The following is an 18,860-nucleotide window of genomic DNA, read 5'->3' on the forward strand; positions in this document are numbered from 1 at the left end:
AAACAGGTTTACAAACATTACAGTATTTCATTAAATTAGTAAAGATTTGCCCATTGAAATGTTGAAAATTATGCAAATGTGCAAATTATGCATAACTGGTGGCCATTGCATTCCCAAACGGGCTAAACTCAGCACATTCAATAATGGAGTTCACTGCATTTACTGTGAATGGAGCCGCACTGAGACGCAGAAAATACAGAATCACGAGCTGATCGCGTGTGCTGCGCAATGTGCGCTCTTCACTTTGAAACAAGCAGCAACAGACTTGATAAGTCATAATAAGCTTTCGGTTTTAATTTGTTTTACGAATACTTGCCAAAGCAATGGCATGACACACAACATTAAATAACTTATGTTATAAGTATAAATATATCTTCGGTTTATTATGAAACTGTGGCGGGACAGATTAGACCCTCACAGCCTAGTTAATGAATGGGAAACACTGTCATAATTTAATGCTTGATTGACTGATTAAAAAGCTGTGTACAGGGTATATTTATTATGTATATATAAATACACACACATAAATTATATATTTAGAAAATATTTACATTTATATACATTTATATATTTATATTCTTATATTTTATATTATATATAAATATATTTAATATATAAACATAACATATTCTTCTTAAATATATACATGCATGTGTGTGTATTTATATATACATAATAAATATACACAGTATACACACATATATTATGTAAACAAAACTTTTATTTTGGATGTGATTAATCATTTGACAGCCCTAATATATATATATATATGTGTGTGTGTGTGTGTGTGTGTGTGTGTGTGTGTGTATATGTGTGAGTGTGTATGTATGTATGTATGTATGTATGTGTGTAAATCAGTCTGGCGAGCAAACTATAGAATTTACTAGCCAATGGCGATTTTATTGCCAAGGTGTGCATAGAGGGTTGTACAAACTAGGGCTGTGCAGTTAATCAAAATCGAATTGCAATCGCGATTAGAGACGTTGCGACGTCTGCCCCCCGTTTTTTGTATAATATTGTCATACGGTTGCTGTTCCAGTGAATAACGGTTTCCAATTCATTAGGTAAATTAGCTTATACACATATACTTGTACACTTTGTTTGACAATACATTTTTGCTTGTTGTGCCTTTGCTTGAGTACTTGGCTTCAATATTCAGATTTGCCAAAGTTTCATAGTTTAGCTTTTGTCAGTTAACCCTTTCTTGATCCCTTAACTATTCTGATCTTAAAAATTTGGTCAGTTAGCCATTCCCTGATTCATTTACATCACTATTTCGATTCTTGATTTCACAGTGCAGTTATGGTCAGATACGGTTACGGTTCATTCAGTAACATCACCATTGTGATCTGTGAAAACTTTCACAGTTCAGTACGGGTCAGCTGACCCTTCTCGGGGTCACTAACATCACTATTCTGATCTGTGAAAACTTTCACAGTTCAGTTTGGGTCAGCTGACCTTCCCAGGGTCACTAACATACCTATTCTGATCTGTGAAAACTTTCACAGTTCAGTTTGGGTCAGCTAACCCTTTCCTGAGCCACTAACTTAACTAATCTGATCTGTGAAAACTTTCACAATTAAGTATGGGTCAGCTGACCCATCCCAGGGTCACTAACATCACTATTCTGATCTGTGAAAACCTTCACAGTTCAGTTTGGTTTAGCTAACCCTTCCCAGGGTCACTAACATTACTATTCTGATCTGTGAAAACTTTCATAGTTCACTACAGGTCAGCTGACCCTTCCCTGGGTAATGTACATCACTATTCTGATCTGTTAAAACTTTCACAGTTAACCCTCTGAGGTCTAGGGTGTTTTGGGGGCCTGGAGAAGTTTTGACACCCCCTTTTTTTCAGTTGCTTATAAATAGATACATTGCTAAAGTCTGAAAACACTGTATTAAGTACAAACTGGACTACAATAATATGTAAATAGCATTTATGTACATGATTGTGTTTTTGAGAAAACAGCGTTTATGCATGGTTAGGAAAAAACTAAAATTTTGAAGTCACTGAAATAAGGTCATAAAACACCTAGAGAACATTTGTTCACAAGACTGTCAAACCTGGAGCTTGTAGCCTAGAATTTTTGCTTTAAAATTATGTGAAAATCATCTTGTTTACTCACTCACAGAAAACAATAGATTAATTTAAAATTTCTAAGACACTTTTTGTTTCAAAAGGGCATATGCGAGTAGGCGTCTACTATCATGAATATTTGTGTGATTCACACCTGAGAAGACAAAGACCCACATAATGAGCTGCATAATGAGCCGTTCAGTCAAGTATGTGACCGAGAGGGAAGAGTTACAAGAAAGAATGTGAGGACAAAATAAATGTATATATTTTCAGGTTTGTAGTATATTTAGAATATATTTAATTATCCCACAAAATAACTTGATTCACTTGCGAGGGCAGTTAAACAGTTTATTAGGAACAATCAAAGCTGACTTTCAAATCTGAATTTTTAGCATCATTACTCCAATCACACAATCTTTCAGAAATCATTCTAATATTCATATATTCTAAACAAAAAATCATTTATTATAAATATTATTATATTTTTTTTAATTAATTGAAAGAACAGCATCGTTTGTAACATGGTTATTGTATTTATCATCACTTGTGTGCTAAATAAAGTTTATATATATATATATATATATATATATATATATATATATATATATATATATATATATATATATATATATATATATATATATATATAAGGCCTGGGACGGTATTGAATTTTTCTTACCGCGGTTGAAAAGCAATAAATTCCCGCGGTATTGCGGTAAACCGCAACCCGCAAACCCCATTGCATGTTTATTTTCCATATTTTTACCTTCAGATTAGGCTACAGTCGTCGTCATCAAACAATCACTTAAACTATAACGACTTTTGCGCACACAGAGGCTAAGCAATTGAGCATAAGGAACACGTTTATTTAACATTTATTATTTCACATTTAGAATAAGAACATTTAGAACAGAAATTATGTCTGAAAAAAAAGTGCTGGCAAAACGAAAGGCGCTATGGTTTACATCCCGGCCTTCATATTTTTTGCTAGAAAAACTAGCATGTTCACTTTGTCAGGTTTAAGGGAGGCCCTGAAAGACGTAACGACGTTACCTGCAGCACTGAACACACGTTCTGAGGGAATGCTTGTAGCGCAAATGGTCATATATTTTCGGGCTACTTTGGAAAGCAGAGGGAATCGGACACTATTGTCCCGCCACCAGACAAGAGGGTCTGCGTGGGAATCCAGGGCTTCCTCCTGCAAATACCTTCTGATCTCTGTGTCTACACGAATTCTCTTGGGGGTCAGAGTAGATGTTTTTTCTTTTTTTTCCCCAAGTCAGTCAGCCAGATTCGTTTTTTTTTATTACTTATATAATATATGAATTATATTTAATATGATTTATATTTTATATTACATATTTGTACATGTTTCGCTATATTAATATTTATATAGATATTACGTGTGCGCTTTTTTGTCTCAGTGGTTAATGAAGGCTATTTAACGAAGGCATATAGAGTAATATAAATATGTAGACATATAGGCTAAATTAATATAAATATTTAAAAATCTATAATATATATAAATATTATTTATATTATATATTTTTACATATTTATATTTATTTAGCCTATATCTCGTGTGCGCTTTGGTCTCAGTGTGGTTCAAGGCTATAATTTAACGAATGCTATTTAATTTAACAAAGTGTCGCTACTCACAATATTGTGGTTGTTTTTTACTTATAAATAAGATAAATATAAATAATATTTATAAATAAGATAAATATAAATAATATTTATAAGTTAAAAAAACAATGACGGTATTGTGAGCAGCGACACTTTGTTAAATTAAATAGCATTCGTTAAATTATAGCCTTGAACCACACTGAGACCAAAGCGCACACGAGATATAGGCAAAGTTAATATAAATATGTAAAAATATATAATATAAATAATATTTATATATATTATAGATTTTTAAATATTTATATTAATTTAGCCTATATGTCTACATATTTATATATTATACATATAAATGCCATGTTTCGATGAAATAGTAGCTTAAATGCGCAATTGTCGGCTGCGCAACCACGTGAGAGACTTGTGTTAAGCAGAATAAGCACGTGCAATTAAAAACTGAGGTCCTGCGTTTTTGGCTTTCTCATGAGTCATCCGCCTGTATTTTATGCTTTAGTAAAATGAAATGAAATTCAATATATAGGCTACAAGACATTACACAGGTACTCTAGGCCTAATAGTCAATAGTCAGTTTTTTTTGTGCAGTGATGACGGTTACAGGTTTAGACCCGCGGTAGGCGTCATGTGACCGCGGTAATGCGGTAACCGTCCCAGGCCTAAAATATATATATATATATATATATATATATATATATATATATATATATATATATATATATATATATATATATATATATTTATATATATATATATATATACTGACTCCCAGCTTTTAAATGGTATAGTGTATATTGTTACACTTGGAGTAAGACTGGAGTAATGATGCTGAAAATTTAGCTTTGATCACAGGAATAAATTCAATTTTAAAATATATTCAAATAGAAAGCAGTTATTTTAAATAGAAAAAAATATTTCACAATATTACTGCTTTAGCAAATGCAACTTTCTGTATTTTGGATAAAATAAATGCAGGCTCATGTGTCATGTTAAAATATATAAATGAACATCACATACCTGCCATTTCCAAAATGTATATTGTTTATGTGCTTTGAAGGACATACTTTTTTGAAGAGACTTTGAAGAGATGGGAGTGTGTGCCTCGCTTGGTCTTAGCAGTGTTCCAGGTTCCTGAGTGTGCTGCTTATTTGCATTGGCTCGCTTTGCAACAGTTTATTTATCTGAAATAAAAAAGTAAGCATGCTTTTTACGCAAATAAACTGCATTATTAACATTATTGTGATGGTCACTGATACTATTAGTAATTTATAGAAAAAAAGAACACAATTACCACATAGCACATTTATTGTCAGTGATATTTGCAGCTTACTTGATACACTTTATTTATTCTTTTTTTTTATTTAAATTTTTTTTTTTTATTGCAAACACCAATGACAGGTATAACACATTAAAAATATTTACACCAGAGCTGTCTATGTTATAGAACATAAAAAAAAAAAAAAAAAAAACATCCTGGCATCGTGACACATTGAGATGATGTAAATGAAACTTCATAATGTTTCACCTGATTATACATTTAGTCAGGAATTATAGTTTGGAAAAAGTCTAACTAGTAAAATGTGTACAAGTTATATGAAAACTAATACAATAATAATAATAAAAAAGACTTACTCATGTTTATCTCTGCTGGGTCAAGCCGCTTCGTTCTTCTTTCTGAGGAAATCCAAATCTTATTCCTCTCAGCAGTCTTATTGAGGTGAATTATGTCTTATTCCTCTCAGCGCAAAGCGAACAGTAACATTTAAAAAAAGTGAAGTACAGTCTCGCTGCTTTGTTTGCTCTGATGAGGGCGGTTACCCGCCGCGAGCTTCACATGGATGCCTATAATAACAATAGCACGCTCGGTGCGTGGGCGTGGTTGCATTAAATATAATGAAGGGAGACGTGAAAGACGGACATCGCGTTGTTTTCATGTGGATTACTTTATCACAGAATATTTGTTTTTGGTAGCACTTGCTTAGTTTAAAAGTAGACATGTCAAGCTTATAGATATCTCTCTCATGTCTCTGTGTTGAGTATTCACTGAGTTACAGTTAATTTTAATGACTCGTTTCTAAATGAAGATCACTGCAGACCAAGGCTGCAGACAGCCCACTCTGTTTGTTTTCTTTATTTTATAAATGCACAAAGTTTTGTTGTTATCATGTGTGTATACAAATAAAAGTAGACCCTTTACAGATTAGTTTGATGTATTGCTTTTATCAGTATGATCAAAACTGAAAGTGTAATTTAAGTTATTTTCGGTCTTATCATGAGAATTTGCCTCAAAACACGTATCCGCGTTAGCCGACTTCAGAGGGTTAAGTATGGGTCAGCTGACCCATCCCAGGGTCAATAACATTACTATTCTGATCTGTGAAATCTTTCACAGTTCAGTTTGGGTTAGCCAACCCTTCCCAGGGTCACTAACATCACTATTCTGATCTGTAAAAACTTTCACAGTTCCCTACGGGTCAGCTGACCCTTCCCTGGGTAATGTACATCACTATTTTGATCTGTTAAAACTTTCACATTTAGTTTGGGTCAGCTGACCCTTCCCAGGGTCACTAACATCACTATTCTGATCTGTGAAAACTTTCACAGTTCACTACGGGTCAGCTGACCCTTTCCTGGGTCATGTACATCACTATTCTTATCTGTGAAAACTTTCACAGTTAACCCTCTGAAGTCGATTAACGCGTATACGCGTTATGAGGCATTTTCTCCTGATAACCCCGAAAAGAACTTAAATTACACTTTCAGTTTTGATCGTACAGATAAGAGCAATACATCAATTGAATCTGTAAAGGGCCTACTTTTTTTGTATACAGACATAATAACAACAAAACTTTGTGCATTTATAAAATAAAGAAAACACACAAGGTGTGCTGTCTGCAGCCTTTGTCTGTGCTGATCTTCATTTACAAATGTGTCATTAAAATGAACTGTAACTCAGTGAATACTCAACGAAGAGACATGAGAGAGATATCTATAGAAAGCCTGACATGTCTACTTTTAAACTAAGCAAGTGCTGCCGAAAACAAATATTCTGTGATAAAGTAATCCATATGAAAACAACGCGATGTCCGTTTTTCATGTCTCCCTTCATTATCTTCTAATGCGACCACGCCCCCGCGCTGAACGCGCTTTTGAGATGATGTTTCACTGAAGCGCGCGGCTTGAATATGCCCACACAACAGAAGACGCAGTGAGATTGTTCAAGTTTTTTTTTATTTTACTGTTTGCTTCGCGATGAGAGGAATAAGTCATAATTCACCCCAAAAAGATGTGATGTGGTTGAGGATTTGAGATTTGGATTTCCTCAGAAAAAAGAATGAAGCACTTTATCCAGCAGAGATCATAAACATGAGTAAGTCTCTTTTTATTTATTTATATACTTGTACTAGTTTTCACATAACGTGTAAACATTTTACTAGTTAGACTTTTTCCAAACTATAATTCCTGACTAAATGTATAATCAAGTGAAATATTATGAAGTTTCAATAACAATATACACTACTATACAATTCAAAAGCTTGATATAAATAATATAAATGTAACAAATAAATGTAACTTTAACAAATGTAACAAACAATGCTGTTCTTTCAATTTATCCCCCCTAAAAAACGAAAAAAAAAAAATTCTCAGCTCTTTTAAACATTATTAATAATAATAATAATAATAATAACAATAAATGTTTTTTGTAGAAAATAAGATTGTTAAAAGGATTTCTGAAGGATTGTGTGACTGGAGTAATGATTCAAAAAATTCAGTTTGAAAGTCAGCTTTGATTGTTCCTAATAAACTGTTTAACTGCACTCACAAGTGAATATTAAATTATGTTGTGGGACAGTTAAATCTATTCTAAATAAACTACAAACATAAATTGTATACATTTATTTGGTCCTCACATTCTTTCTTGTAACTCTTCCCCTCTCAGTCACACAGCTGACTGAAAGGCTCATTATGCAGCTCATTATGTGTGTCTTTGTCTTCTCAGGTGTGAATCACAATGATATTCATGATAGTTGATGCCTACTCGCATATGACTTTTACCAACAAAAAGTGTCTTAGAAAATTTAAATCAATACATTGTTTTCTGTGAGGGAGTAAACAAGATGATTTTCACATAATTTTGAAAGAAAAATTCTAGGCTACAAGCTCGAGTTCTCAAAAGTCCCGGGAACCAATGTTCTGTATGTGTTTTATTGCCTTATTCAAGTGATTTTACATTTTTAGTTTTTCACTAACCACGCATAACATTTTTTTTTCTCAAAGACACAATCATGTACATACATGCTGCTTACATATTATTATAGCCCAGTTTGTGCTGATTACAGTGAGATGAGACTTTAGCCATTTAGATATTTATAAGAAACTGAAAAAAGCACAAATGTCAGGGCATGACAAAACTTCTCCAGGCCCCAAAAATACCCTTAGACTCCAGAGGATTAAGTTTGGGTCAGCTGATCCTTCCCTGAGCCTCTAACTTAACTATTCTGATCTGTGAAAACTTTCACAGTTCACTACGGGTCAGCTGACCCTTCCCAGGATCACTAACATCACTAATCTAAACTGTGAAAACTTTCATATGTCTGTTTTGGTCAGCTGACCCTTCGCTGGGTCACTGACGTCACTGACATCACTGTTCTGATCTGTAAAAACTTCACAGTTAAGTATTGGTCAGCTGAGGTGGTAATATCCTGTTATGGGGTGTTTCACTGCAGCATGGACTGGAGCACTTGTCAGAATAGAAAAAATATGGATGGGGAAAAATACTGTCAAATTCTTTTGGAAAATCTGCTGCCTTCTGCCAGAAAGTTGTCAACGGGAAGAAGCTTTACCTTCCAACATGACAATGACCCAAAGCACACAGCATATACGGGCACCTTAAATGTGCAAAATAAAAATATAAAATGATCATAGTAATAACAATAATAATAATTAAATCTACAGCAATATATGCACGTGTGTGTGTGTGTGTATATATATATATATGTGTATGTAATTACAAAATTAAATTGTATTACAGAAGCTTAGAAAAATATTTACAAAACATAATGACATAAATTAACGCCGGCAGAACTTTTACACTTCACAGAAGAATAGCTACTCTTTATGGCCACGATAAATCAGAAAAATGAAGAAGATCAATTGCCTGTGCGTTGAAACAATTGTGCTCAACATTTTGTCCTATGCGCAAATGCACTGATGTACACTGATGCACACACAAATCATAAGTTATGACTGAAAATATATGCATATATATTAACATCGATATATATAAAAAAAAAAAAAAGTTTTCACAGATCCTCCGGCCTCGCGCGCGCACTCTCAGTCTTCAAACTGTCTTGCTTTCCCTCCCTCCTTCGCGCATATTAATCTAAATTGATATTACCATCAAAATCAATTGAGAATTGACACGATGATAGGTCGGAAGACCGAAGTTTCACGTGAAGCATTCAGAGATTTTTTTTCCCTGAATTATCGCTGGGTGTGAACTGTACTAAAATAACGTTGCCTTATCTTCTCTGAAAAGCGCACATCAAACTCACATAAACCACACTTTAAATAAAATAAAAAAACAAAACCAATCAAGAAATGAAATCTTTTCTGACACAAAACAAATCCTATGCCATAACCAAAATACAATCACAATCACACTCGCCCTCGCAATCCACCTTTTTCCTCAACGCTGAAGTAAGTCTATGGGTGAGACTTCCGTTTCATTAGCCGCTATAGGTAAATAACGAGGAGAATAACCACGTGCAGTAAACGGTAAAACTGTTTGCAGTACAAACCAGTGTGTTCTTAATTAAGATAACAGGTTAAAATAATATGATAGGACACATCAATTGTCAATATCAAGCAGCAAAACGAACTGTTTTATACAGCTAAAAATAGCTGGACGCAAATGAGACTTTTCTTTCTTCAGTGGAAAAGAAATTAAGTTTTTTGAGGAAAACATTTCAGGATTTTTTCTTCATGTAATGGACTTCAATGGCAACCAACTCAGTTGGTTGCTATTGTTTCCTCAAAAAACTTAATTTCATTTCCACTGAAGAAAGAAAGACATTGATATCTTGGATGTCATTGGGGGTGAGTAAATGATTAGGAAATTTTCATTTTGAGGTGAACTAATCCTTTAAGTTTAAAATAAAAATGTTTAAATGTAATATATTTTTCTCCTGGTCCTTATTTTAAATAGGTCATAAAAATATCAATAATTATCTATATCGACCGATATAAAACACTTATATCGTGATACAGTTTTCAGCCATATCGCCCAGCCCTAGATGTTACTGACTCGGTGAAACCGTTATCTGACCATAACTGCACTGTGAAATGTTTTCACAAATCGAAATAGTGATGTAAATGAATCAGGGAATGGTTAACTGATCAAATTTTTAAGATCAGAATAGTTAAGGGATCAAGAAAGGGGTAACTGATAAAAGCTAAACTATGAAACTTTGGCAAATCTGAATATTGAAGCCAACTACTCAAGCAAAGGCACAACAACCAAAACTTTATTGTCAAACAAAGTGTACAAGTATATGTGTGTATAAGCTAATTTACCTAATGAATTGGAAACCGTTATTCACTGGAACAGTAACCGTATGACAATATTATACAAAAAACGGGGGGCAGGGCAAGAGAAACACGGCCATGTGATAAAATGCTATTGTGAAAGTTTTCACAAATCAAGCTCGACCTAAAACAATGTTTTTGTTTTCCAGCAGTCTGCATGTTTATTGGTAATAGACGTTAAACATGAATAACGCCTTTCTTTCACATTCCTTACTGGCGGACTTACCATGGGGTTTACGGACAAGAGCTTTGCTGTGAAAAAATTCAAAGATCAAGCTGGTGAAGTTGACATCGGTTTCATTCCTCAAAGTGTCCAACTTTTGGAGCTATAGGCATTATAAAATTAAGAGTCGCTACGAAAAAATAACCCTGATTTTGGCCCTAAGGACAGCATCACCTGAATTCACAAATCATAGAGAATGATATTCAGTATATACATGTCTATGACAGCGCACTGCGTATTTATAGCCAAAAGAAATCTGAATATCAAACCGCAAACTGTCTTTACTGCGGTGCGTCACCGGACATATCAAGAGCTCCCTTATCGGTTCTGCTTTCAGTACTGGAGAATAAAAGATACATTCTTAGATGTTTTTATTAGTACATATACGTTATCTTGCACATTTTATCTCCCTAACAGATTCTAATTTGAAAGAAGTTTATAATGCATGTTCGCTATTCCCAAACCAGAAGACCGCACACACAGCCTGTGTCTCTGAATGCTTCTCATACTCGCTCCTCTCTGCTGTGTCTCACGGAGGAGCATTTAAACTCGTCGCACACACGCAGCCTCGTAATGCTTGGTTATACTCACGCGCGGTTCCACACCACACATTTCCACGAGTGCATCTGGCAAAAAAGATGAGGTTGATGCACGCGCGCTACCTGTGTCAACTCGAGCCTGGTTTGGCATTTAAAACAAGTGTAAATTCAGTCTAACTGCTTTGCTAATTTCACTTGGATGAAATGAAACATTCAGCATACTTGTTCTTAAAATCCCAAATGCTTAAAAATGAATAAATCAGCCTAAGTAACCTACGTGATGGATTCTATTTGTGGAATGTAATCTGTCAGATGGAAAACAATAGAACAACGGTAATTCCTATTGGAATAATGCCCAAAACACGCTAAAAATTTATTTTGTAATTGTTTTAATGGAAACCATAAGAATTTCTGTGATGTTTTTTTTTTTTTTTTTTTTTTCAGCAGGGTAACGATACTGCGCTGCATACTATTGACAATATTAAACTGAAGCTTGACTTTGTAAAATTAAAATCGCAAATCAAATCGCAATATCTGTCAAAAAAATCACAATTAGATATTTTCCCCAAACTGCAAAGCCCTAGTACAAACCGAACCATGAGTAAGATGAACCATTCCACCTCTAATCTGTTCTTATTATATTTGCTTCAGGGAAAAAAAATTATAAATGCTAATTTGTATTCTGTATTTTTTTCTGTTGTGGAAACATTTATGTTGTGTTTTAGGTTCATATGAGCAGAGCATTTAGTTACATCATAGTCACAACAACATGGCGTTTTCTTAAATATTTTATATTGTGCATCAGAGCTTATATTTTGCATCATATATAAGTATTTTTGAGGATATTGCTTTTACTTGACTATATTTACATATGTGATCTTGAAGGAATCCAAAAGATGTACTGAATTAAGTTAACATTAAACAATTCTTAACACTGTTAAACAATGTTAACATTTAACAATGCTAAAATATTTTAGGATTTAAAATTATTGCAAAGTTTAATCCTGTAAAGTATTGCAGTTAGTCTGTTGGCAGCATTAGGCATATCAATGAAAGACTAAATGTGCATTCAAACTGTTTATTCAGTTAAAACTTATAGGTTTGAGCAAAATTTTCTGTTGTAATTAGGGATCGACCGATATGCATTTTTCAGGGCCGATGCCGATACCGATTATTACAGATCAAGGAGACCGATAACCGATATTTTGAACCGATATGTGTCTAGTGTAAAAATGAAAATTAATGTCAAAATTAAGAATAAAAAGGCCTCTGACAAAGACTCTCTTTAAATTATTTTAACACATCTTTAATTCTGAGAACTGTTCATAATAACAGCATTAATATTAATAATAACAACAAACATAAAGTAGTGCTGGGAGCATCCATCAGCAGCATTCTGTAAACTAAGTAAAACTTGCATCCATCAGCAGCATCCTATAAAACAAAGTAAAACTTAAAGCAAATTTAAACAGCAACAAATGAACAAATAATGGAAAATAAATGTAATCTCTCTCTCTCTCTCTCTCTCTCTATATATATATAATGTATGTGTGTGTGTGTGTGTTATATTTAGCATTTTATTTGCAACCCAGAATTGCATTAAAATCACACACAACCCATATTGTAATAGTGTTTTTTTTTTTTTTTTTTTGATGTGTAAAATGTTTGTTTGACTGTTTATCACGGCGATACAAACTAGGAAGTATACAGGACAGCGTCATCCAGAAACGTGCAATGTGAGATTATTGACAATTTACGTTATTAGCATAGGGTTATTGGCAGGGTGCGATTTGTGAAATAAACAGAGGGGGGGATGCTTTTGAAAAATTTTATGAAATGTTTTTAGTACGACGGAAAATTGTATTTAGTGTGATCTCAGTTTAATAAAAAACATTGTAAGCCTACGTTAGGCCTATTAATTGTAATGATTTAATGTCCACGGTTATTCAAACAACAAATTACATCGAGAAAGCGAGCAAAGAACACAATGGAGCTTTTCGAAACTCCGAATCAGTTAAACCCATTGCATCGCAAAATGATTCACTGTTTCGATGCGCTTCAATCGGATCGCGTATCGCGAATCATTTGATTCAGATCTGGACGTCAGAGCGGGTTTGTATGATGTTTTCATCCCCACCGGGGATAAAAGTTATTCAGCAGAGGCAGGGATGCATAGACCAGAAGGGGGGAAATCCCCCCCATCCCCCCCGGCAAATCGTTATTAGTTATTAGTCAAATGAGAGAGCGCGGCCGCGGAGATAACTAAATCAGGAATAGGGAGCTCGCGTCGCGTCAGGGCGTCAGAGCTCGCGCTTGATGCCCTTTCAGCTCTTCAAAATTGCATAATGGTAATTCTGAATCTGTATGATAAATTATTTTGCAATCATGTTAGAATAAAGCAATATTTTTCCAAATATGCGCAATTTTTTTTACTAAGAGCCCTAACGGAACGGACGCTGTTCAGTGAAGCAACACAAAAAAAAAAAAACCGCAGCAGACGTGAGTGAATTCATTCGTGTTGATAATCTATTCACAATACAACGTTAAGTTGGCCGAATGGTGAGAGAAGTAGGTTTTAGTTTCACTATCTCAGCACTGATGTGATGATCCGTTAAAGCATATCACTGCAATGACGGACACTGACCGGGAATTCACAGTATAAATAACTGAACGGGGCTTGTCATCATAAATCGATTATATTTAGGTGTTTTGCAACTTCAGTGTAGTGATTTATTGAAACTTCAGGAACGTTTACTGCATTCTTACCTTCGAGAGATAACTTATTGAAGTGTGATGATGATCACTGAAGCAGCTCCTCCTGTGCTTTCGGTGTGAGAGCGGAACATTTTCCAGCCGCGCCCAGCCGTATTGATTGGCCAGCTCGTGACTCCCAACAAATCAGACGGACGATGGGCGGGGCTTAGTCTAGGCCACAGAGCGGTCGCGCTCTGACTGAGGTGGCTGAATCAGTGCCAGATCGCGCATTTCAAAATAAAATGGTTTTATTATCGGCAAATCGTTTTTGAAAATGGCCGATGCCGATAACAATAAAAATGCTTAATATCGGCGCCGATAATCGGCCACGCATAAAATCTCTACACCCATATTTAAAAACACAACACAAAACACAATACTTCAAAATTTTAATCCTTGAATAAAATAACTAAAAACTTTTTTTCATTAAATACCTTAATTTTATGAAGCTACAATACTATTTTTGTGCACAAAGAAAACAAAAATAATGACTTTATTCACCGATTTCTTCTCTTCCATGTCAGACTTCGACACTTTCACGGAGTTGCCAGTGTTGCCATGGCAATAAATTAATTTATAGCTTTGCAATGCTTTGACAAACCATAATTCTTTTGATAACTTTTCGTCATGATAGTCTGGACATGCCAAGTTTTGTGTGAATCAGCCTAGAACAAGTCAAGTCACCTTTATTTATATAGCTCTTTACACAATGCAAATTGTGTCAAAGCAGCTTTACAGTGTTAAACAGGAAAAAAGACTATAGAATGCAAAACGAATTTCAGTTCTGCTGTAAAGCAGCTCTAAAAAGACAAAAGTAAACAATACATTTTTTCAGTTAAAGTCTATTCATTTTTGATTCAGTAATGTCATCAGCCAGCTCAGTTCAGTTCTCTTCAAATAGTGTTTGTCCATTGAAGAATAGATTATCATAAAAATAAAGGCAGGCATACACGGTGCGATTTTGAAGGTCGGAACGTCGTGAGCCCTGGCACGTCACGATTGAGTTTACCCGAAAATCGTACGAAGGCAGTCACAAATGAAACGAATTTACTGCGATTTTACATACTCTGATGTAAGCATTACATTTCGTGCCATACTCGACATTAACGCCAGACAAGTAACATGATTCAAACATCAAAAACGTTAATCAAAAATAACTATGTAAACACCAAAACGCAAGTGTTATTCTGATTTTATTACATTTACAGTAAGTGGCGAATAGTGGATATAGCGACTGTATATAATGCATATACTGACAGAATAAGGTAGCGCTGCTGAGGAGAGGCTCACGCAGCCTCTCCAGGAGAAATCAAAACGCGCAAAGAAATTCAGCATCCTGAGGTAAAAATTCAAAATGGAAAGTTTTTTTTATATTTAAAATACAGTTAGTTAGGCAACATCACACAACGTTTTCACCATTAGACCTGTTTAATAGTTCTGTAAAACAGTTCAATAAGCAAATACAATAAATATTAGGTCACTTACATTTTAGGCGCGAAAACACAGTGCATCAAACAGCAACCAGCCAATTCATTGCTGATTGATTCTGTGTTTTGAACGAGATGGTTGACTCAGTTTCATTAGCCCATTTATGAACATCTGATGAATCTGCCATTTGAACAAATCATTTGAATGAACAACTCAATGACTCGGTCATTAAACGCTCACTACTGGCAAAAACAGATGAGAATATTGCTTAAGAATAAATCATGTTTGCAAAAAAAAAAAAAAAAAAAGAAACAAAGATGAAGGACATGGCTGAAAAGCAGAGAAAAGCATGGACTTTCTGTTCTTCATAAACAACTCGAGGTAAGTAGGCTACTTCTGAAGCTGAAAGGCAAATTTGGCACAATTCGGAATAACCAATAAAAAATAGAGCTGTATAATTAAACTAAAATTACTATATAGACTATTTATATACATAATGTCAATATTACATAATATCAACTTCAGATGGATCTCCAAATCGTCTCGTTCAACCACACATACCCCACAAATTTAAATGACAGCGACCGGGTTTTTTGTTTTTTTTTTGACATGTTTGAAAATTATCAGGAGGTCGGGAGGTGCTCGTGACGTTCTCGGATCGGCCCGTAATTATTGTCACATGGTATGAGCCGCGACCATGCAAGCATCTGCAATTTTCTCCCAAGAGAAAAAAAAAAACGCCTGAGAGCTCATACGACAGCAAAAATCGCACCGTGTACACCTGCCTTAAGACTTATTTTTGATCAGACTTAAAGCAAAGATTCAGATAAAACATACATTTGATTCTATCACACACAGTTGCAGAGCTCTTAGCTAAAATGTGGCACTATAATTTTCACAAAATGTGGTATGTTTATGTTCACACAATGTATGAATGAAAAGGTAGGCCATTCCGATTTAACGTTATAAGCTGCTACAACTTGATTGGCTGCTGGCGGCCATGTTTTTTCATGTCGCTGAGTCATAATAGAGGACATGGTGGTACATCCACTAAAGCAGCTGCTTACCAATTTTTCTATGTTTCTGGATCATACCGTTGAAGAGTTAGTGTTTTTTTTTTAGTTGTAGCGTGCCCTATTGGAGTAATTTGTTTAAATTTGGTATTCGTCCACTGTTAATTTTGTCAGCGAAAAGTATGAACAAAAAAGTTTGTTGACATTGAAAACATTGTTGACATTTTCCCATGACTTAAGTGAGATGACAATAAGGTCAATAAATGATAAACTGTAACTATATCAGCATGTAAAATTGTTGATGATAAAAGTCAAGACTAAAATGTATTTAAAAAATTAAAAACAAACCTATGCCAAAATTTATTTTCATTTATGTCTGAAAAAAGGAGACAAAATATTCAAATAAATTTCTCAAATGACAACATTTTTTTTAATTCTAATGTTGGGGAAAAAAAAAGTTTAACTATTATGCAGCATGACTAAAATGATCAGACATTTAGTCAACTAAAACTTGACAAAACAAAAACAGGACAAGGTTGACTAAATATGATAATAGCTAAAAAGTACATCTGAGACCAGGATTAAGAGTAATACTAATTTAAAAGACTAAGACTAAATTAAAAATGGCTGACAAAATTAACACTAGTCCACAGAATGTCCTGTGGTGTGATGGATGGTTCATTAAGTTTGCATTTTGCATTCAGCAGGTACTGGTCAATGCATATAAATATATATTATATATTTAATTAACTAATATCTTAGAAATATATTGATTTGCCATTGGCAAATTAAAAATTATTTTTACATAACTTTTCATCTCGCGATGATGCCTGCCAAGTTGTGTGCTAATCAGATCAACAGCCAAGGAGGAGTTTGAAAAAGTATATTTTTCAAATAATTCAAAATGGCAGAAAGGAGAGCGAGAATCAGGGATTCATATTTTGAAACTAGCATTTATGGTTGTGGAGATTAAAACCCAACAGTGACACAGAACACAACAGTGCTGCTTATAGCACTACCTAGGGTCAGACTGATGTTTGTCTATTCACCGGAGTAGTCGATGGGATTTCTGACCATCCCACCAAGTTTGGTATTTCTACGGATTACAATCTCTGGCGCCCAGATGGTTTAGTCCTGGGCGAACACTGACAGTGGGGCTCTGCAGTATCTCAGTTACACAGTTCATTTTCAGTACAAAAGTCTGCAGACATATAGTTCTCATCTATCCATACAGCTTTCGCTCTGATAGTTATATGCTCTGCCCAACAGGAGGTTGACCATTTTGGAGTTTATGAAAATTGCATGCAAATTCACAGGTCCGTTTTGCATCTGAAAACCCGAGATCTGACCTGAGCAGGATTGTGTCCAAAACTTTGATGATTATCTCTGACACAGCTCAGGTCTGATGTTAATTATTTAGTTATGTTAATAAATTAAAATAAATGTGCTTTTACTGAATGGACCCAAGAAGACCCGAATTCTTTTAAAATATGCCAATTTTCAATTATTCCTTTTGGATATTTAACAATATTTTATTATTTAAAAGAAAAAAATATTTATAATTCTTTAAGACAATGTTATCCCCCTTCTTCTCTGTCCATTATCCATGCTTCTGTGTGTAAAATTCTAAGCCCTCCAGGAAATTGGTGTACCTTTCACATAACCTGCACTATGCAATACTCAAGGCATTCAAGAGAATGAGTCTCAATATTAACATAAATATAAATTTTGAGATGCAACATAAAGCTTATGAGCGGTTTATCTATTTGGAATTGCTTACCCAAGTGGAAAAATTATATACTGTAGCCAAATATCAATTACCAGTTTGATGCCAAACAAATCAACTAAATCAAACCAACAAAAAAAAAAAATGTGTATATAAATACAGTGCCTTGCGAAAGTATTCGGCCCCCTTGAACTTTGCGACCTTTTGCCACATTTCAGGCTTCAAACATAAAGATATGAAACTGTAATTTTTTGTGAAGAATCAACAACAAGTGGGACACAATCATGAAGTGGAACGAAATTTATTGGATATTTCAAACTTTTTAACATAAAAAAAAATGAAAAATTGGGTGTGCAAAATTATTCAGCCCCTTAAGTCAATACTTTGTAGCGCCACCTTTTGCTGCGATTACAGCTGTAAGTCGCTTGGGGTATGTCTCTATCAGTTTTGCACATCGAGAGACTGAAATTTTTGCCCATTCCTCCTTGCAAAACAGCTCCGAGCTCAGTTAGGTTGGATGGAGAGCATTTGTGAACAGCAAGTTTTCAGTTCTTTCCACAGATTCTCGATTGGATTCAGGTCTGGACTTTGACTTGGCCATTCTAACACCTGGATATGTTTTATTTGGAACCATTCCATTGTAGATTTTGCTTTATGTTTTGGATCAGTCTTGTTGGAAGACAAATCTCCGTCCCAGTCTCAGGTCTTTTGCAGACTCCATCAGGTTTTCTTCCAGAATGGTCCTGTATTTGGCTCCATCCATCTTCCATCAATTTTAACCATCTTTCCTGTCCCTGCTGAAGAAAAGCAGGCCCAAACCATGATGCTGCCACCACCATGTTTGACAGTGGGGATGGTGTGTTCAGGGTGATGCA

Source organism: Cyprinus carpio, chromosome B25 (assembly GCF_018340385.1).
Source record: "Cyprinus carpio isolate SPL01 chromosome B25, ASM1834038v1, whole genome shotgun sequence".
NCBI lineage: Eukaryota > Metazoa > Chordata > Actinopteri > Cypriniformes > Cyprinidae > Cyprinus > Cyprinus carpio.